The 22,099-nt window shown below is 42.5% G+C and overlaps 1 protein-coding gene and 1 non-coding gene across 3 annotated transcripts in view; one reads left to right on the top strand and one right to left on the bottom strand.

The window, feature by feature from the left end:
- The window catches only part of AASS (aminoadipate-semialdehyde synthase), a 63,784-nt gene extending 52,875 nt beyond the window's left edge, over positions 1-10,909 (bottom strand). For both annotated transcript variants that reach the window (XM_056118105.1, XM_056118106.1), the window contains exon 1: positions 10,830-10,909. The gene's annotated coding sequence lies outside the window, so the exon portion shown is untranslated. The remainder of the gene's footprint in view (positions 1-10,829) is intronic.
- A 9,221-nt stretch (positions 10,910-20,130) lies between these two features.
- Positions 20,131-20,233, top strand: LOC130027914 (small nucleolar RNA U13). The gene has a single exon (XR_008793119.1). It is a non-coding gene; the product is annotated as a small nucleolar RNA U13 (small nucleolar RNA).
- The last annotated feature ends 1,866 nt before the right edge of the window (positions 20,234-22,099 follow it).

Here is a 22,099-nt window from a genome sequence, read left to right as displayed (position 1 = left end):
TCATATGCAAAGGGCAGTTGCAAAGCAAGTGCCCAATCCTCTATACTATATCTTTGGTCACTATAATAAGTAATTTTTTTTTCATTTTATTGAATCACCATGAGATAGTTACCAGCTTTCATGTTTGGGTTACAATCACACAATGATCAAACACCCATCCCTCCACCAGTGCACATTCCCCGCCACCAATATCCCCAGTATATCCCCACCCGCCTCCTGCCTCCATGGCAGACAATATTCCCCATACTCTCTCTCTACTTTGGGGCATTATGGTTTGCAATACAGACACTGGGAGGTTATCATACTTGGTCCTTGATCCACTTTCTGCACACATCTCCCATCCTGACCGGTTCTTCAAGTCATCATTTTCTTAGTGATCCCTTCTCTATTCCAGCTGCCTTCTCCTCTTTGCTCATGAGGCAGGCATCCAGCTATGGAGCAATCTTCCTGTCCCATGTATCTACTATCCTTAGGTGTCAGCCTCATGTTAGGAAAATTTTAAAGCATGAGTTTGCTAAAGAGGTGGAGTGGGGAGTGGGGGGGCTGGGTTGACCAGGAAGGTCAATGCCACTGGCAGAGTGGGATTTTAGTTGGAACATTGAATGCCTGGAACTCTGTTATTTGAATAAATCATGGTGCCAAATTTTTCTAAAAATTAAAAGAAAAAACTTTTAAAAAATGCATAAATATAGGTGATCCAAATCTCACTAAGACTGTGAGATAAGGGGCTGTACAATAGGTAGTGTGCTTGCCTTGTGCATAATCAACCCAGGGTTCCCCACCTGCAAAAATAATCCCTGCGTAAGCTCTGAACACCACCCAAGTGTGGCCCAACCTCTTTCCACACTGCACCCCCTTATAAATGACAGTGAGATAACTGTATCAAATTTTAGATGACTAAGTTTTACTTTGAAAGAAATCACACTAGGGGCCAAAGATAGCTCAACAGGCCAGAGCACAAACTTTACATGCAGGAGCCTGAGTACTGCCAAGAGCAAGCCTGGAGCATCACCAGGTGTTCCCACCCTCCTGCTCCTCGATCCCCACCCTGTGCCAAAAAAAAAAAAAGAAAAGAAATACTTTATTTACAAAGCCAAGCCCAAATTCAGAGCATTTTCTTTCCATCAAATCAAAGGGAAAACATGAACAGGAATCCCAAAGCTCTTAAAAGAAACTCCAAAGACAAATGATTCCTTGAACCCAGAAATGATCACATCCTCACAACAGGTATTTCACAATTCATAGGTGACCAAGTAAGCCTACACGCTCTCTTCTTAGGTTTTCTGAGTGATAACATGGGGAGACATTTTCAGAGCATTCATTTCTCTCCTTACTCAACTGTGTTTCATAGGCAGAGTCTTTTTAACTCAGCGACAAACTCTCCTTCCTCCTCTATCCTTTTTTGGGGGCTGGAGGGAACGGTGTGAATAGTGGGGTAAGAAGAGATATAAAGACACACATAATACACACATCTATATTGCAAAGGCACACTTTCTACTGCAACTAGGAAAGAAGGTAGTCGGGACTGATGTTTCTGTATTTGACTGGGAACTTCTTTCCACTTTCATGCTATAGGAAACACTTAAGGAATAAATTCTGGAACAAATATAACAGTAATCACCATTGTTTTCATATCTAGGCCAGACTCTATGATGAACTCTTCATAGTCATTATTTCATTTCTTCCTTTTCATAGTGTTCCCAAGTAGTTACTATTCTTTCCCCATTTTACGGATGAAGAAATTGAACTCAAGCCTGGCTCAAGTTATTGATTTGAAGCTGAAGCATGATTTCTGGATTAATATTTAACACTTGAGGCTTTTCTCTCCTTTGCCAGAGCCGAAAGACCGACAACATGTGGAGGTGACGCATACTGTTACTCTTCCCGGGATACTTCAGAAATCAATCAGGTTCATACGGCATGTACTGCAATCATCATAATAAATGATCAGTTCTCCTCAAGTGGCAGGGTGCCTCTGTCAACTCCTTTCCCATGTGCAAGAAAGGAAGGAAGGAAGGAAGGAAGGAAGGAAGAAAGAAAGAAAGAAAGAAAGAAAGAAAGAAAGAAAGAAAGAAAGAAAGAAAATCCTCCATGAATTCCTGCCAAAGTAAATTATAGACTTCTTGGCACTTAGAAAAGGAATTCCATTCTAGGAGGTATTACTGTGTTACTAATGACTTGAACCTTGAAACTTAGCCTCAGCATAGAACTTTCTGAACCTCTCCATTCTGTGGTCACCAACAAGTGAATGACAGGAAAGATTTTGAATTGCTTGAAGGTAGGTGTACAGTATGTGTCATCAAAATGCCCATCTGGGCTATTCTGAATTTCCTTTACCTGGAGTCTGTGTGTTTATTCACGAATATTGGGCAGTTAAGCTTATGTCTATTCCTGACCATGCCTGCAGTCAAGCAAAGACCCCTGGTTATCCACTGGTTCTTGTGAAATCAGTTACTTGACTATGGGGATGCTATTGATAGTCTGCATTGCTTAAACAAGGAGGATATGGATGAAAGAAGGAGTGGAGAAGAAAAAAATCAAAGAGCTTGTAGACCAAGGAAGAGGAAAAAGAAGAGAAATAAGTTAGAAAATAGAAGCGCAATATAGTAAGGTGTTAGTGAAACAAAGCTTTCTTTGATGATTTCTAGTCTCCTCTTCAACACATGAAGCACGAATATTTAAAATAGCATAAAAGCTAAATTTGAAAACTTCTGTGAAACAATAGCATGAAGGTATGCTTCGGTTTTGTTTTTGTGCTCCCCCAGCAATGCTCACTCCTGGCAAGGGCTCAGGGAACCTGGATCAGCAAGGTAAGTGTTCCCCCAATAGTACTCTCACTCTGGCCCCTAAGGTATGTGCTTTTCTTATCTGTAATTAGTCAGAAATCTAAAATTTTCTGATTATCATGCTATTAATATAGAGATTGTGTAGACAAGAGCTGAGATAGCACTGTGATTGATTAAACTCTTGTGATAGAAGATACTATATACTATTTTACCTGACTCTCCATCCCTTAATGGGAGAAAGACTTAGAATTCATTTTCGTTTACAAATTCCCTACCTTTACAATGCATCCATGAGAATGGGTGAAGAGGGGTATACATAAAGATTCTTTGGGATTTTTCTTAAGATAAATGGGAAGGAAATATTTCATTAGATATAGTTGACAGTTGGAGAGATGGTTAATTGGGCTGCATGTTTGGCATACAGCCAAAGACCCAATTTCCTTCCCTGGCACCATATGCATGAGACCTCCAGATATGACCCAAAGGCCAAAACCAAAACTAAAACCAAAACGAAAATAGACAGCTTATGGATAGATAGATAGATAGATAGATAGATAGATAGATAGATAGATAGATTAGATGTCAGAGAAAGAGGTAAGTACCCTTTAGGAAATTACATATCCTAACATTTTCTCTTACTGGTTATAAAATAAAGCATGGTTATTGGTTATTGAATACACTGCAGTCCTAAGTCACATAACGAGGGTTTAGTGTGGGGAATTCATAAAGAATTATATCTGTGGTCAATTCAAGAACAGAGGAAAAGATAAATTAATTGGGAAGTTCCTTTTAAGTAATGGATAGATAAAGCCCGGCAAGCTACCTGTGACGTATTCGATATGCCAGAAACAGTAACAACAAGTCTCACAATTTGTTGTGAGACATTACTGGTGCCTGCTCAAGTAAATCAATGAACAATGGGAGGACAGTGCTACAGTACTACATTATTTTAATAAGTCTAACATACATATTTTCTAATATTTCAAGAAAAATATAAGAAAAGTCAGAAATGTTATTCAGAATCATTATTTTGATCATCGATTAAGAAAGGACTTTTTTTAACTTTCTTTTCTTAAATCAAATATATACTTCTGGGGTTATTTATGGTATGAATAGCATGATGCTAGGAACCTGAAAGGCAACAGTAATTCTGTCCCTACTCATTTTTATAGGTTCTGACAAGATAGAATGAACAATTAAATGGACTCAATCACAACCTGACAAATTACCAATTATTGATTATAACTTCATAATAGAAAAGAATAGACCCAAAAGAAGAGAATATAAACCCTGGTTGATAATAAAAATAAATATATAAGGCCCATTTAAATACAAAATTTTCCATGTTTCATAAAAAAAGCATTTTCCAATCCTCTATGAATAACCATTATAGAATAGTCCACTATTCTGGCTGATTTGTTTTTATGTAATTAGATTAACTTCTATGTAATTAGATTATTGCATTTGTTTGTTTTAATTCAGTTAATATTTATGCCAATAAACAATGTATTTGGGAGATACTACAGGGGTTAAGGCAGTTGCCTTGCACATAGTAAAACCCAGGTCCCCAAATACCATCAGCACCACCAGGATCAACCCCCACAGAGTCAAGAGAAAACCTTGAGCACCATCACGCTCGACAACCCCTAAAAACACAACTCATTTGACTGGTGTGAATCTTCAGAAGTAAAATTGGTAGGTGGGTGAATAGATATGCAATCATTGTGACCTTTCAATTCTTCCATTAGTTATCAAAACCTGTTAAGTCTCTATGATCCTTTCCATAGCATCAAGTCAACTGCACTGAAATTTATTAAACACCCACATAAATTAAAATAGAGAGCAAACAAATGTAAGCACTTAAGTATGAAAGGGCTAGGATGGCTGTTCCTAATTTCTAGAGCTTCTACTGAGACACAAATAAGGATGAAAAATTCATTAATAAAGTAATTGATGCCAAATCTCCCACCTCTAGTTGCCAGAGATATATGCTTTTTTCTTATATTTTAGAGTTAAAAATTGTTTTGCTACTAATGTACCAGAGAGATATAAGAGAGGTTAAAAATACTTGCTTGTATGCATCTTACTTCAGTTTGACCCCATCATGGCACCTCCTGGCTCCCTCAGCAACTCTGAGAAACGTGTCCTCCCCCACCACCACAGAGTAGTCCCTCCCTCCAGCACAGAATCTAGAGTAGCCCCCAAAACAGAACCTGGAGTAACCCTGGAGCACTGCCAGGTATGACTTGAACATCAAAATAAATAAATAATGAAAGTTAAACTTCTACTAGAACAGAATTAAGTAATTCAAACTAAACTAATCAAAGCTCATGAGCAAATTTCTCACTGTGAAGTTACTTATACATTATTTATATTAATCAGGTGCACATTTGACTAAGGGCTGGAGCGATAGCACAGTGGGTAGGGAGTCTGCCTTGCATGCAGCCAACATGGCCGACCCGAGTTCGATTCCTCCACCCCTCTCGGAGAGCCCGGCAAGCTACCGAGAGTATTTGATATGCCAGACACAGTAACAACAAAGTCTCCAATGGAGACGTTACTGGGCCCGCTCGAGCAAATCGATGATCAACGGGAGGGCCTTTACATTTGACTAAATATTGTGAACTCAGGACGGAGTAGTCTTAGGAGAAAATAAGATAATAATAGGAGAAAATAAGATAATGTATGAGAAATGTAAATGATTAAGATTCATCTTTCGATTTATTTTTTAAAGAGCAAATTTTTTACAATTATGTTTTCCGCTGAACCCCTGACACTGTAAATATAGATAAACAGCTCCATGGCTATGAGTTTTGGCACATGCTACATAGTTAGTATCCAGGAAATAATAATCCTGGAAAAGTCTGAAACAGTTCCAGATTAATAGAACACATGATGACGATAGCCCAGAAATAATCCAAATATCTCTCCACCTCAAAAATTGTTGCAGCTTAGCCTGGGTACAACACTTACACTGTGGTTCCTGTAGCATAAGAATATGCTTTACTGTTAGAAAAGATGAAGTCATGAAATTTACATACAAGTGGTACAACATGGAAAGCATCATGCTAAGCAAAATGAGTCAGAAAGAGAGGGATAGACATAGAAAGATTGCATTCATCTGGGGGATATAAAGCAACAAAATGTGAGATTAATACCTAAGAATAGCTGAGATCAACACCAGGAGGATTACTCCATAGCTTAGAGGCCAGCCGGGTATTCTAGGGGAAAGGGCAGTTCAGATAGAGAAGGGAGCACCAAATAAAGGGTGTTTGGAGGATCCTCCCAGGAGGGGAAATGCATGTTGAAAGTAGACTATGGACTGAACATGTTTGCCACTCAATGCCTCTTTTGCAGACCACAACACCCAAAAGGAGAGAGAGAACAAAGAGGAATGCCCTGCCACAGAGGCAGGGTGGGAGGGGGGGTGGGGGGGGATATTATCCATGGTGGTGGAGGGTGGGCACTGGTGGAGGGATGAGTATTTGATCATTGTATGACCGAAACCCAAGCACAAAGATTTGTAAATCTACAACTGTACCTCATGGTGCTTCACTAATAAAAAAAAAATATGCTTTATTGCTTCCATATTAAATTCCTTATAAAATAGCTAGAAGTTTTAAACAAATAGACAATAAATAAAAATATTTATATGCCCTCAAGTCTATCATCTCCTCAAAATTATCAAAGACAGAAGTCTACAATTTATAGCCCAGTTTCAATGTTATTTTTTGGGGGGGGTTTTGTTTTATTTTTTTAGTGCCAGAGATCAAGCCCAGGGTCTCACATGTGCGAGGCAGCTGTTTTCTCACTGAGTCATCTCCCCAGCCCCTTCTGGCCTCTTCTCCACAAATCTCACTTCACTAAGAAGGAATACAAAGTTCAGAAGTGAACGAATACAATCCTCGCATGTTTATTTGTCTTTCTCTTTTATACACTGAGTACTTTGAGGGAATAGATTGTGTTTCATTCAACACTGTGTCACCTACTGGCACATAGAAAAGTCTTCAATGAAATGTGAGCTCTCAAATTCTTTCAAGATGATAGAATAAACAAATAGGCAGATTTCAATTGACATCATAAAGAACTAGCCATGCAACAGCAGAACTTGTATCTCCCCTTCATATCTCTGCCCACACTACCCCACAAAAGCTCTCTTCTCAACCAATATCTAAGAGATCAGTGAGTGTTATGATACGCAGCATTGCTGGGTGGAAAATGCTAAAAGCTAGATAGAGGTAGTCAAAGGTTCCTTCTCTTCGCCTCAGTTTCCTCAACAAAACTGAATATGTACTAATGGGCCTCTCATCTTGAATATTCTGGTTCTGTTCAAGGTAGGAAGAACTGGCCATTGGATTACAAAAGTAGTAGAATTTTAGAACTCAGATAGGCACTCTGCCTTTTGATATCCCGCTAGAGTACACTGAACAAAGAAATCAAAAACAGTATGGTGAAAGACAGGACATTCACCTTAAATTACCTGCACTTGCTGCCCAGCAGTCCAGAACTTACAACAAAAAAGGGATACTTCAAAAAACTATCCCTGATTCCTCTCACCTCAGGCAACCAGAACACATCCTCTTCCCATTAGTCTGCAACCTCTGCTTTTAACTTGACCTGCCTGTTCTTTCTTCATCAGTAACGCCAATTCTTAACCTGTCAGTGGAGCTTCATCAGAAATGCCAAATGGGTCATCTGCCTCTCTGGACTGCTATGAAGTTTATCTGAGCTAATGTGGGATAAAGCATTAAGCATTCCTTTGCATAATACAAACACCGAAGAAATGTTAAAGACAGAAAAAGCCTCTGGGTGGGAAGACAGGCAAAGAGCTAATATGCATGGTCAGGAGGATGGAGTTTGATTCCTGCCCATCTTTTACCCTGGGTACTGCCAGGAGTGATCCTTAAGCATCAAGGGAAGAGTAAGCACTTGAAAGAGAGAGCGAGAGAGAGACAGAGACAGAAAGACAGAGAGACTCAAAGCCTGCTTACTTCTCAAAGATGAGCTCAGCCACCCCACTAACAAAAGACGGTAGACAGAGCTCTATTTGCATACCATTGCAAGAATTTTACAATTTTCTGTGTTAAATATGACCCCCATTAATATTTTTTTCAAGAAAATATGGGCTTGGGGCTAGAGTGATAGCACACTGAGTAGGACATTTGCTTTACACGCTGCCTACCCGGCTTTGATTCCCAGCATCCCATATGGTCCCCCAAGCATCACTAGGAGTAATTCCTGAGTTCATGAGCCAGGAGTAACCCCTGTGCATCGCTGGGTATGACCCAAAAAGCAAGAAAGAGAGAGAGGAAGGAAGGAAGGAAGGAAGGAAGGGAGGGAGGGAGGGAGGGAGGGAGGGAGGGAGGGAGGGAGGGAGGGAGGGAGGAAGGAAGGAAGGAAGGAAGGAAGGAAGGAAGGAAGGAAGGAAGGAAGGGAAATACGGACTCTTCAATTTCACCTTTTAAGCATAGAGATTGCGGATAAATAATTTACTATTTTAATACTGTACTTCTTCAAATTTAAAACCTTTTTCACACTTTCGTAACTATGAAATAGGAGTGTCTTAACTCACAATTGATGATATTTTAGACTCAGTGAATATGATGCTGTTGGCTACTTTCCATTACAAATATACAGGGTTTCTGTGAGTCTATGAATTCTACAGAATTTGAGTCTTTGCCAAGGAAACATGTCAGTTCTTATAATGTTATTTTTACAAAAAAAAGTTTAGCAAAAGAATATTTGGACAAATAAATTCATTTTTGGTGAATGAGCACTACTCATATGCCAAAGATCATTTCCAAAATCCAGATATAAAGCCTGCTAGGCAATTTTTTTTGAGTCACACCTGGCAATGGTCAGGGGTTACTCCTAGCTCTGCACTCAGGAATTACTCCTGGCAGTGCGCAGGGGACCATATGGGATGCTGGGATTCAAACCCGGGTCCGCCGCGTGCAAGACAAACGCCCTACTTGCTGTGCTATCGCTCCAGCCCCGAAGGCAATTATTTTTTTTAATCTCTGTTATCAATTACAAATGAGATTGATAACAACCATGATTTGCTGGAGAATGGAAAACTCTCCAAAAAGTTGACTTAGACCTTTGTTGTTTCATCTGGGGAACATAAAGTAACAAAATAGGAGACTAACACCCAAGAATGGCCGAGATTAGTACCAGGAATTTTACTCCATGGCTTGGAGGCCAGCCACACATGCTAGGGCGAAAGGGAGCTCAGATAGAGAAGGGAACACCAAATAAAGGTGTTGGGAGGATCCTCCCAGGATGGGAGAAGCCTGCTGAAAGTAGACCATAGACCAAACATGATTGCTGCTCAATGCCTCTTTTGCAAACCACAACAGGCAAAAGGAGAGAGAGAATAAAAGGGAATGCCCTGCCACAGAGGCAGGGTGGGATGGGGAGGATGGGGGGTGGGAGGGATACTGGGATCTGTGGTGGTGGAGGATGGGCGCTGGTGGAGGGATGGGTACTTGATCATTGTATAATTGAAACCCAAGCACAAAAATTTGTAAGTCTACAACTGCACCTCATGGTGTCTCACTAATAAAAATTAAAAAAATAATACAATAAAATTAAAAAAAACTTAAAACCTTTGTTGAAACTCGCTTTGCAGAAAGACCACCAGGATACATTGCTGCATTGCTAGTAGATTCTAAGATCTTACAACACTGGCTCACTCAGTTTCATGTGTGTGTGTGTGTGTGTGTGTGTGTGTGTGTGTAGGGGGGTAGACAGTGCAGGAGACAAAATTTAGCAAAAAGACGGCAGTCCACACAAAGTGCCAAGGGTGAGTTTTTTGGTTTTTTTAATAATCAGTTATGCAGAGCCACTTTCTAAGTCAATGATCACACAGCCCTGGGTAAAGATACATAATCCGGTCACTTTCTCCACGTTAAAATTAGAGATGACCCTTGGTGTCACCAGGAAAAATAAAGGTTCCGTTTTGTCCAGATTATTGAATAACACTGCCCCTGTGGTTCTTTGCTCTCACTTCGCGACCACCCCCTTAAAATCAGCATCTGAGAAACCCTTGTCTTCTGGAAGCTGTCAAGACCTGGAGCTGTGGCCAGTCAGGGTCAGCTAACCTAACTCTCCAACTGCCCGTCCCCCCCCCCCACACACACACACACCCCCACCTTGTGCCCTCCCATCTCTGCTGCAGGGGAAAGAGCAGCAGCTTCTGGTCCTCCAAGGTACCCAGGGTGGGAAGCAGGGTGAGAAGTACAGAGCTGGGCCACGCGGGACGGAGCTGGAAAGATTCAAGGAGAGGAGCGGTGGAAGAAAACGGGAGGGGGGGCGAGTCTAGGAAGGACCCCTCCCCCCCACACTCCCGCCCAATCTCCATCCACCACGAGTCCCCCAAGCACAGCCTTTATACGCCCAACTCGAGAGCGGGGCGTGGGTTCTCCAAGCTTCCACACCAAAAGTTTTTAACTCCCCAGCACTCGCATCTCCCTCCCCCACTAAACAGGGGTAAAAAGGAAGAACAGAAAAAGAAAAGAAAAAAGAAAAAAAAACCAATTACCATGCTTTCCCCCTTCCCTATTCAGAAATGCTGAGTCTGAGCCAACTGCCCTCCCGGGCTCCCTGGGAAACACGCTCCAAGCTGGCCGCCCACTGGCGCTGCAGGAACCCGTCTCCGCCCCCCCAACCCCCCACCACCACCACCACCCCGGGGGCAGAATGCAGCCCGGGGGTCGCCCGCGGCGCCCCGGAGAAGGCCGAGCATCGCCGGGATGGCTCGTTCTAGTCCGTCGAGCTCCAGGAGTTTTCGCTGTCGGAACCCAGTGTCCATCCGTCCAGCCCTGCCCTGCCCCGCTTCCCGCTCCCCCCGCGCTCACACACACACACACACACACACACACACACACACACACACACACCACGCTCGCGCACACGCACACCCACATACACACACGCACACGCACACACACACACACACACACCCCACGCGCGCGCACACGCACACACACACATACATACACACACGCACACGCACACGCACACACACCCGCCCCTCCTCACCTCCGCCGCTCTCGGCGCCGGCTGGTCCCTCGCAGCCTGCGAAGTTCCAGGTCCAGAGGAGGCTGAAATTGGGATGGGGAGGAGGGGTTTGCTCAACTTTACCAGGAGTCACGCCTCTTTCTCGCGCAGCCAATCCCTGGCAGCTCTGAGGGCACAACCTTCTTCTCGGCCAATCGGTGGAGCTGCCAGGTGCTAGGTCATGCCCTGCCCCTGCCCCTCCCCGAAAAAAATCCTTCTGCCTCTTAGGTCTCTGACCTGAGGCCTTCACTGGGTCCATCACGTACTCTGTTATTGACCAGGTTCATAACTGCTGCCCATAGGAGAAGACAGGAGGAGACGGCAAGGGGCGAAATCGTTCATGCATTACCCCTCCAGTGGACTTATTTTCTAGAAAAACTTGGTGCGCTCTCCTGTCATCTTAATTTTGAGGAATAAAAGATTCAGAGCATCTTCTCAGCGTAGCAACAAGCCTGTGACCCCAGAGGATAGCTCTTAGGACGACGTCAGAGGCCAGCAGGCCAAGTCTCTGAGAAATCAAGCACACGAGAGCCACATCCAATAACTAGAAAGAGATCACGTGTATAAGACAAAGTCCAATGTTCTAATTTTTCAGCGTTTAATCCTGACCAAGTAGCCCTAGAGGGACAAGGAAAATGTATTGCCTGAAGGGTGGTCCCAGCACTGAGCATGAAAAATGGACTTAAGTCCATCACTCATCCCTGTAGGAAGTCAGTGGCAGACATAATCTTCTCTTCTGTTTTTACAACACTAGCCTTGGATGTGTTTAACTGCTGAACTCTCATCAACAATCTAGAATTTCACTCATCTCCAACGGTGGAGGAAATTAAAATTTTCTCTGCAACTTGGGATCGTCTTCGCAGATGTTTTTTTCTTCTTGCTGTATCTGCTCTTTTCTTTGGGAGAGGGAGGGTGGGACAAACGTACCCCAGAGGCTCTGAACACCAGGCAGTGCCTCAGATGATCCTAGGTTCCCAGAATTCATAGTTTATACTACAGATTTTTGAATGCTCTCTTCAGCACCCCTACCTCTTTGTTTGTTTGTTTTCAGTTTTGGTTGGCCAGTGATCCTTGACAGTGCTCAGGGACTATACCTAGCTATATTCTGGGGGTCTCTCTGGCGGTGCTGGAGGGAACATACCATGCCAAGGGTCAGAACTGGGTCTCTTACATTCCCTCCCATTTTACAATGCATCACTTCTTTTTATTTTCACAGCTTTTTTTTAATTCACCTTCATCATTTCTTTCGCTGTTACTGACATTGCAATGATCAGGGCTTCTCTCTCTCCTTCTCTGAATCTCTCTCTCTCTCTCTCTCTCTCTCTCTCTCTCTCTCTCTCTCTCTCTCTCTCTCCCTTGCTCTCGCTCTCTCGCTCTCTTTCACAGGTCGTGTATGACAATGGTTCAAATGAGTCTACACACAAGATGTGCTTAGAAGTCACTCCTCAGGCTGCGGTGTTCACACAGCAGGCCGAGGTCTGTGCGCCAATGTGCAATTCTTGCCAGGGGACACCTGTTAGTTGTAGTACACACATGCTTGGAAATATCAAAATCCCTGACCCTAGATAACACAATTTTCTTTTAACTACATTGTTGCTTACATGAGGGATGGCAGAAAGATTTCACTCCCCAGTCCTGGTGCACACACATACACACACACACACACACACACACCTGACTGACCTGTAGAGGCGCCAAGGGAATACCATAGAGCAGAAATACTGGGGTTTGGACACATGAGAGAGCACATGGTATTGAACTCAAACCTCAGCTTGCAAAGCAGGCTCTGTGAACACTGAGCTGCTCCCCTAGAGTCTTCTGTTTCTGATTTAAAAAAAAATAAAAAACTTTGAAATAACAGTTAAAGACCTAAAGTATCACACTAGTTTCATTTCATCCTTCATCCCACCAATTTTATCCACGCTGTTGACTTGGGTAAAGTAATATTACTGAGTGGGAGATAGAGTACAATGGTTAAGGCACTTGCTTTGCATGCAGTCAAACTTGGTTTCATGCTAATACTGCATGGTCCCCCTAGCACTGCTGGGAGTGACCCCTAAGCACCTTTTGTGTGTACCCCCATTTGAATCATTCTCATACACAACCCGGACTAGATTTCTTTAAACTCAAAACTCTGATAATCTCATTGTTCTTAGCAAAGCATCAGGGGCTAAGCATTACCCATATTAAACAGACAAGCTCTTCATAAAATGTGTGGCTTACTTCAGGTATTATCCAAATAAACCATCTCAGTCTTGTTTCTGTAGCAGAACAAGCCAGAAACCGCTATTGAAATAACAATCTGTACATTGGTCTCTTCTTCAAGATTAAGAGTCTAAATCAGAATTCTTTCCTTCCTGAAACGTAAATCATGAGTAAATGACTTTCTCTTAAAAAGAGGACAAAAAAAAAAAACAACCTGATGTACCCTACCTTTTTTTATTATAGGGTATAACAAATACTCTGAAGATTCTTTATGAAAATAAAATGAGATGAAGTTCAAAGTGTTTGGTCACTAACCTCCCCGCCCCTCCCCCCCTTCCTCTAGGTTCTGGGAACTCCCTAGGAGCTTCTTTGGGACAAGTTGCAGACTCTCTCACCAAGCTCAAGTGTGTACTTTTCCACCCTGTTCCTCTACTCTTCTAGGTGCTTCTGCAGCCTAGTTGTTACTTGGGGACTGTGGCTTGCAGCATGCCCCATGGAACCGGAGCAGATATTGAATGGTGAGACATAGCTTGCAGAAAAATCTCTGAGTACAGTCTCAACGACAGCAGTGAGAGGAGAAGGAAGTGAGGAACTAAGTGCAGAAAAATCACCAACACAGAACGTGGGTCTCTCATTATTACCAATATGCACCTACTTGGATCAGACAGTTGTGAATGTCTGACCCCAGGGCTTGACTGTGCTTACAAAGGCGAGACCACCCAATCCCATTGAATGCCTAGCAGTTTCAAAACACAAGATGCTGTTTGAATATCAGAATTGACATTGGGAAGAACAAAAACATTTTGAGAGTTTCTACTATAGACTCACATGATCCAAAAACAGCTTTATTTGCTTGTCATAGCTTTCCCCGATTTTTAAAGTATAAGAAACCTCAGGACAACTGGACTCATATCCAGAGTTGCAGAAGAAAACATATCTCCCTTAATCACCACACTTATTTAAAGAATGTATTTTGTGCAATTTTCTCTGAGATTGTCTTTCACTTTGCTTTTAACGTGACCTCCAAAATAAACACAGCACTGCACTGCACTGTCCTCCCGTTGTTCATGGATTTGCTCGAGCGGGCCCAGTAACATCTCCATTGTGAGACTTGTTGTTACTGTGTTTTGGCACACAATGCATCAAAAAATAAAAACAAGGGGCTCTGCCGAGTGTGTTTAACTTGAGAAACTGGAAATTATTGTTTATTTTTTAAATATATTTTATTGTCTACCTATCTGTATTCTCATCTACATAAAAAGCATATTCCTCTCTAAAATGAACTTCGACTTGATGGTCCAGCTCCTGTCACTTCTTCAGTTAAGCCCTCCTTGAAAGGTTCAAGCAAATGTGACCTCTTGTTTCTCTCTCCTATGTATATATCGCCTCTTTTATTGTTCTGCCTCTCTTAGCGTTCTCACCACTAACATAACCTTATGTTAGTCGTCTGCAATTATTTTGCTCTACCCCTTACTTTTCATCGCCATCAAACTTTTAAAATGTAAAGAAAAGCAGTTCTATCTGCACTAACTTGGTCTTTTACTTTCGAAGAAAGTGTGGTGACGGTAGGTGTCTGTATTTGTCCATGGTTTCCAGGTACTTCAATGAAAATACTGAGTAATAAAGATGCCCAGACTTAGAAAATAGAAAAGTGTATTTGAAAGTATAAAAGAAAGTAAAAGGAACTTCTCATGAGGGGAGGAATTTGGTATAGGAACAAGTTAAATATGGATCATTTGGTGGAGTTAAGCTCCACAAAATAGGAAAATACGAAAAGTGGGTCTTTATGTTACTTCTCAGGTGACAAGAGTGTTACAGAGAATGCAGGGATTGTGCAGTAAGCTCTGGCTGATTTAGGTCCTGGGGGTTAGCTATTTGACCATTTGCTGCTCATTATCTCTTAGCTCTGGAGCAGAATCTATAGTCTTGAGAAATTGCTAACTTCTCTTCCTTGTGCAGAGCCCAAAATGTTGCAGGAATGTTGAAAGTGTGCAACAGAGACAGCTAAAATGAAACTGCTCACAACGGCTGGCAAGGAGACACAGGGGCTTCTTCTTTCACTTACATGACTTTCAGCACAGCGCTGCCCATTAATCAGGGTCTCAGAGAGAAAGAGATGGCACAAGCCCACTAAGTAAATTAGAGGATGTGAAAGTACTGTGTTCAGAGATCAAGAAAGGCAGCAAATGCACTGTTTACAATAGCCAAAATCTGAAAAAAAAACCTGAGTACCCAAGAACAGATGACTGGTTAAAGAAACGTGGTACATCTACACAATGGAATACTATGCAGCTGTTAGAAAAGATGAAGTCATGAAATTTGCATATAAGTGAATCAACTTGAAAAGTATCATGCTAAGTGAAATGAGTCAGAAAGAGAGGGACAGACATAGAAAGATTGCACTCATCTGTGGAATATAAAGTTGAATGGGAGACTAATACCAAGAATAGTAGAGATAAGGACCAGGAGGTTTACTACATGGCTTGGAAGCCAGTCTCAAATGCTAGGGGGAAAGTAGGTTCAGATGGAGAAGGGAACACCAAGTAAAGGGTGTTTGGAGAACCCGCTGGCTCTGCTCTGGTTGGGCGATACATGCCGAATGTAGACTATTGATCGAACACAATGACCACTCAATGCTTCTATTGCAAACTACAACACCCAAAAGGAAAGAGAGAACAAAAGGGAATGTCCTGCCACAGAGGCAGGGTGGGGGGAGGGATACTGGGAACATTGGTGGTAGAGAATGGGCACTGATGGAGGGATGGGTACTCGATCATTGTATGACTGAAACCCAAGCACAAAAGTTTGTAAGGATGTAACTGTACCTCACAGTGATTTACTAATAGAAAAGAAAAGAAAAGAAAAGAAAAGAAAAGAAAAGAAAAGAAAGGGAGTAAAATATGATGTTAACCCCTGGCAGGAGCAAAAATGACAGCTGAGTGTATTTGTTTAAAGCAGGCAGAGACCATGTCAGAACCCAGGTGTGGTATACTAAAACTGTACTTGTGCTACATGACAGTGGTGGATTTTAGCTGAAAGAGATGTCTTAGGAAGAGTTGCCTTAGGAAGCAATAACCGTACCAAGAAAGGAAGTTTTCTGAGGTAGGTCCACAAACTGGGTTTTTCCATAAGTACCAGGAAATAAGCATTTTAAGTTTTGCCAGTCTTAAGACCTTTGTCACAGGTATCCAGTTCTGCAAATCAGAGCATCACAGCAGTCATTTTTAAAATATCTAAATGAAGGGGCCTGGCTTTGTGTCAGTAAAACATTCTTTATAACCAGGAATGTGGTTCAGTGGTGCAGACCTCACCCTGATGTTTAAGATTATAGGTTTGGTCCCCAGCACTGGAAAGGGAAAAAATGTCACTGGGGCCAGACAGCTCATGAGTCTGGAGTACATTCTTTTCAAACAGAAGGTCCAGTTTTAAGCCTCAGCACACAGCAGGGTCTCCCGGCACTGCCAGAAGCAATCTCTGAATACCTAACCAGAAACAGTCCCTCAGTACTGCTGGGCATGCTCCAAAACCCAAAAGCATAAACAAAACAAATAAAAATACTTTCTTTATGAAAACAAACCGCAATACACTGTGGGATGGTGGTCAGAATTTGTAGACTCGGGGCTGAAGCGATAGTACAGTGGGTAGTGCATTTGTCTTACACGAGGCAGACTCGGGTTCAATTCCCAGCATCCCATATGATCCCCCGAGCACCGTCAGGAATAATTCCTGAGTGCAGAGCCAGGAGTAACCCTTGTGCATTGCAGGTGTGACTCTGCCCCCCCCAAAAAAAGCATAAAACAAATGCACTGTAGCACTGTCCTTCCCTTTTTTATCAATTTGCTCAAGCGGGCTCCAGTAAAGTCTCCAATTGTGAGACTTGTTGTTACTGTTTTTGGCATATCGAATACAACATGGGGAGCTTGCCAGGCTCTGCCATGAGGGTGGGATGCTCTCAGTAGCTTGCCGGGCTCTCCGAAAGGGACAGAGAATTCAAACCCAAGCCAGCCTCATGCAAGGCAAATGCCCTACCCACTGTACTATCACTCCAGTGCCAAATAAGTAAATAAATAAAAACCAAAAAATAAGTAAATAAATGCAATTTTTTAAAAAAGAATTTGTAGACTCCTTGCATGGAAAGGAGAAACTCTACCTTACTATTTCTCTTCACTGCCTGCTGGCACCTTCTACTCACTGATCACAAAGACAGTTCTGGGTTGGTGTCATACATAAAGATCAGATCCCCACCCCCAGGATAGAGCAGACAGAGAAGGGGCAAAAGTTATAGATAGTTCAAATATAAAGGTCTAGCACAAATTCATTCTGAAAGAGCTGGTTGAAATGACTGAATCATATGATCTGTGACAGGGAATCTCTCTACTCTGGCTAAACATTATCAGGAAAATGATCACAATTGCAGGCCTGACTGGGAAAAGCTGGAGACAGGCTCAGTGACTCCACTAAGAGTCCATGGGGTTCAGTCAGATTCTCTCATGCTTTATTTTGAAACCCCACTCATCTCTGAGCTGCCACCACAGTCAAATGGAGTCCTGATCTCTATCCTCTGGAAATTCCAGGCGACTGATCAAATGCTTGTGGCAGGAAAGGATTTTGCATAATAAGTGAATGAGAAAAAAACAATACTTTCAAAAAAGCTTTACACAACTTTATTATCACAATGGGCTGGAGCGATAGCTCAGCGGTAGGGCGTTTGCTTTGCACACAACCAGCCCAGCCGAGCTGGGTTCAATCCCTCCACCCCTTTCGGAGAGCCTAGCAAGCTACCGAGAATACTCAATATGCCAAACACAGTAACAAGAAGTCTTACAATAGAGACGTTACTGGGCCTGCTTGAGCAAATCAATGAACAGGAGGATAGTGACAGTGACATTATCACAATAATTGTTGTGATAATTAGGATAGGACTCAGAAATTTCTGCACAGTTAAAACGGACAGCAAAAAACATACAGCCTAAGAGAAGGACCACATGGAGGGCGGGAACCACAGATCCCGGAGAAAAAAAAACAGGTTCCAAAAAGAGCCGAGATCACCGGCAAGTCCCAGATGGGGTAGGTGCCACATCCCGCCTCCCCCAGATGGAACTCCGGTGACCAGAAGCCTCTACAAGCACAGCTCGAGTATGCGGGAACTAGGACTTTTTCTCAAAACAGCGCGGCCGCTTATGCGGCCATGTGACATCTCTCTATATACAAAGTGATCAATGGGAAGTAAACCTCCCAACCTTTCTCCCTGAAAATCAGAGTTAAGTTTGGAGCACGGCCACAACCCCAGAAACACAAGGACTTAATGCAGAACCCAGCAGCTTGGAGCAGAAAAGTGAACGGACTATGCGTTAATCCAGGCCATCAAGTCTGCCGGAGGGGAAAGGGTGTTGCCCCATTCACCCTCTCTTCTCTGGAAAGAAGGATGGCGGCCACATGGGAGCCTTGTGGACAGCAGGTATGAGCCGGGGGTGTGGGGGCGACTAAAACCTCATGGGAAGGGGGGCGTTCTGGTCCGTCCTTCACGCCCTACAGAGGTCACCAGTTGCCCCCCACGAGCGGCTCTCCAGCACAGCCACAGCCCCAGAAGCACAAGGACTTAATGCAGAACCCAGCAGCTTGGAGCAGAAAAGTGAACGGACTATGCGTTAATCCAGGCCATCATGTCTGCCCGGAGGGGAAAGGGTGTTGCTCCCTTCCGCCCTCCTCCCTCTGGAAAGAAGGATGGCGGCCACATGGGAGTCTTGTGGACAGCAGGTATGAGCCGGGAGTGTGGGGGCGACTAAAACCTCATGGGAAGGGGGGCGTTTCGGTCCGCCCTTCACGCCCTACCGAGGCCAACAGTTGCCCCCCACGAGCGGCTCTCCAGCACGGCCAAGACTCCAGAACACAGAAACCAATTTCTTAACTATCTGACTTTCAGTAGAAATACTTCCAGGATCAATAGGTAAAATAGCAGAAATCCAAAACCAACATTTAATTCTTGAACCCAGCTGTAGAAAGCAAATCACTTCACAATGCTTTTTCAGCCTGTCTGATTTGGGGGGGGGGGTAAACTCTAAATAATAGTGGTGAATCTTTTATTGAAACAATGAATCTAATCAAAGCAGATAGAGTGTTAACTAGAATTCATCTGCCTCACAGGGATGGGGAGGGGTGGGGGATGGGGTTTTATTGGGGTTCTTCATGGTAAAAAATAAGTATTGGTAAAGGGAAATGTGTTTGATATTTGCATGACTGAGACCTAAACCTGAAAGCTTTGTAACCTTTCCCACAGTGATTCAATAAATTAAAAAATATAATAATAAAAAAATAAAAGGGACAGCAGATGAAATTTTTTAAAAAAAAAGTCAGGTTTGAGTAAATCCCAGGTCCAACTCTCACAGTGAATTCTCAGACTCCTTCTGTAAGGGAAACCCCCTCCCTTAGCATGGTAGGCTTACTGCCCTGACACTGGTTAGCTGATTGCTATCCACTCAAACAGCCTTTCTCCTGCCATCATCTTTGGCTTTCTCTCTTCCCTGGTCTCGCCTTACTCTGGTTTTATTCTTCCCCAGATACCAATGAGGGTAGTAATAAGGCATGTGAAGCAGTTGGGAGCTGCACTCAGATTCCATCTTCATTTTCTCTGTATCAGTAAGTCAGTCTGTCACGTTATGTTTCATTTTCTCTTTCAGGATGGGGAGAGTGCATATTGCTGCCTGTTCTCAAAATAGGTGAGATATTATTCATTCTTACTATTTTATTCAATCTCATCCTCCCCTCTCTTTTCTTTGTGATAAGAATCCATTCTCCTCTACTTTACTAGGAGTGCGGAAGGATAGGTTGGGTCATTCCCAAAAATATTCAGAAGCTATTCCTGGCTCTGTGATATTCCATTTACTTCAGGCAGTGCTCAGGGAACCATGCAGTATTGGAGATCAAACCAGGGCTTCCTGGAAGCTCAGGTTGGATCAAGCATGTGCTTTGTCTATTTCTATATCTCCAACCTTGTTTACACCTTTGAAAAAGCAATTTCTGTAATTTTTTTCCCTTTCTCTCCCTATATGAGCTGGTTTTCATAAGAGATTGATTTCTGATGCTTTTGTGCTTCACAAGCATGATGATTAAGTGTTTACAAGTCTACTGACATGTGACTCCCTCAAGTCTTGTTCCAACATTGATATATTACCCATCAGATTTTTGAGCCCATTTAATGTCAATTTTTTTAAAGATTAATTAAATTCAGTAATAACTCAGATCAGGACCAGAAGTACAAAGGATTGATGGCAGAAGAATTTGTTTGTTTATTTGTTTGTTTGGTTGGTTGGTTAGTTGGTTGGTTGGTTGGTTTTTATTGCTTCTTTCATGTGAGGCTGAAAGGAAAATGAACAATGTCCAAAACATCACTTCTCCAACAGAATCTGTAAGAATTACCATCAATCTATGAGCAATTCCTGTTATTTCCTTACCAATGAGTTATTTTAATTTCTTGAAGAAAAAAGGGCTAATTTTGTTCCAAGTTAACTTGGAAGTTGGACAACAAAATCTATTGTTGTTTATTTATTTATTCGAGGGACCACACTTGGTGGTGCTATCATGAAGTGCCAGAGACCAGGGATTTAGACACTACCTCTTCATGCAGCTGACCTTGGTTCCATTTATGGCACCACATATGGTCCCCAAACACAACCTGAAGTGACTTATGAGCATATGTCAGAATTGGAGCCCTGAGCACTGTCAGTTGTGGCCCAAGCCCTCCCCAACCACCCTCTAAAATAAATTATTACAAGTTTTTAAAATCAAGTCCCAACCTTCTGAATCTTCGGTGTCAATTTACAAAAAATAAATCACTGAAATGTTTACAATTAAAAAGGAGGGGGAGTCTTTGGTTGTAATTCTGTCATCTCCACCTTTCTTTCCCACAACTCCCATCAATTCACAAGGCTCATGTAAAAGTAGGGTCAAAATTGACGTTTTTACTTTGTGTTCTTCTACATGGACCAGAACAATAGCATAGCGGGTAGGGTGTTTGCCTTGCATGTGGCCAACCTGGGTTCAACTCTTCCACTCCTCTCGGAGAGTCCGGCAAGCTACAGAGAGTATCCTGCCTTCACGGCAAAACCTGGCAAGCTACCCGTGGTGTATTCGATATGCCAAAAACAGTAACAAGTCTCACAATGAAGAGGTTACTGGTGCCCACTCAAGCAAATCGATGAACAACGGGAGTACAGTGCTAGAGTCCTTCTACCTCTGTAGAGAAGTTTGAACCCAGCTATAACAGGCTTCCCTGCACAGGAGAGAATACACTATATTTTGTTCATCTCATTTGCTCAGTAACTTATCTTTGGTCATAAGACCTACCTAAATGGATAACAATAGCTTCCTTCATCACTCCTTCATTACCCTGTACCAGTATTTTGACTGAACAGAATTCTTTCCTTCCTGAAGTTATCCAAAGCCTTCAGTACAGTGAAATTTAAGTCTTCAGAATTTCTAAATTTTCATGCTATTTCAGTTTTCCAGTAACTACTGTTGTGAACTGGAAGTTCTAGGCTTTAAGTTTATTCTTTCTGTATACTCTCCAAGGAAGCCGGAAGCATCAAGTATAAGCTATAATACCTATTAAGGTTGTCATGGCAACTAAATGGCACATCTAACCCTGTCCTCTCCATCACGTGCCACCTTTAACACTAATGCAAGTGAGACTGTTATTACAAGATTTACTGCATTCCAATTTTCTCCCAACAAAAAGGCTTTTCATGCACTCAACTATGTGAAGATTATAATTCCAGAATTCCACTTTCAGAATCTTTCTCCTAGAACCATATGGGAACAAATCAGTAGGAATTTCAGAGGGAAGAAACTAGCTCTCTCCAAGAGTCTCAATGCATGTTTTACCTTCTCTGCTACAAACTCTGGTCAGGGTGCCTCATTGACCCAAGTTAACAAGAAAGAGCAAAGTCTGCAAAAGCAATCTAGAAAGGGCAGCACAGAACAGCAAAACCCAGAAAGCAGACATGATAGAAACAATCATAAGCATACTTGAATATTTTGATGTTTAAAAA

Source organism: Sorex fumeus, unplaced genomic scaffold (assembly GCF_029834395.1).
Source record: "Sorex fumeus unplaced genomic scaffold, SorFum_2.1 ptg000037l, whole genome shotgun sequence".
Classification (NCBI taxonomy): domain Eukaryota; kingdom Metazoa; phylum Chordata; class Mammalia; order Eulipotyphla; family Soricidae; genus Sorex; species Sorex fumeus.
Note: the sequence above shows the minus strand (reverse complement) of the source record. Positions and strands in the feature narration are given on the sequence as shown.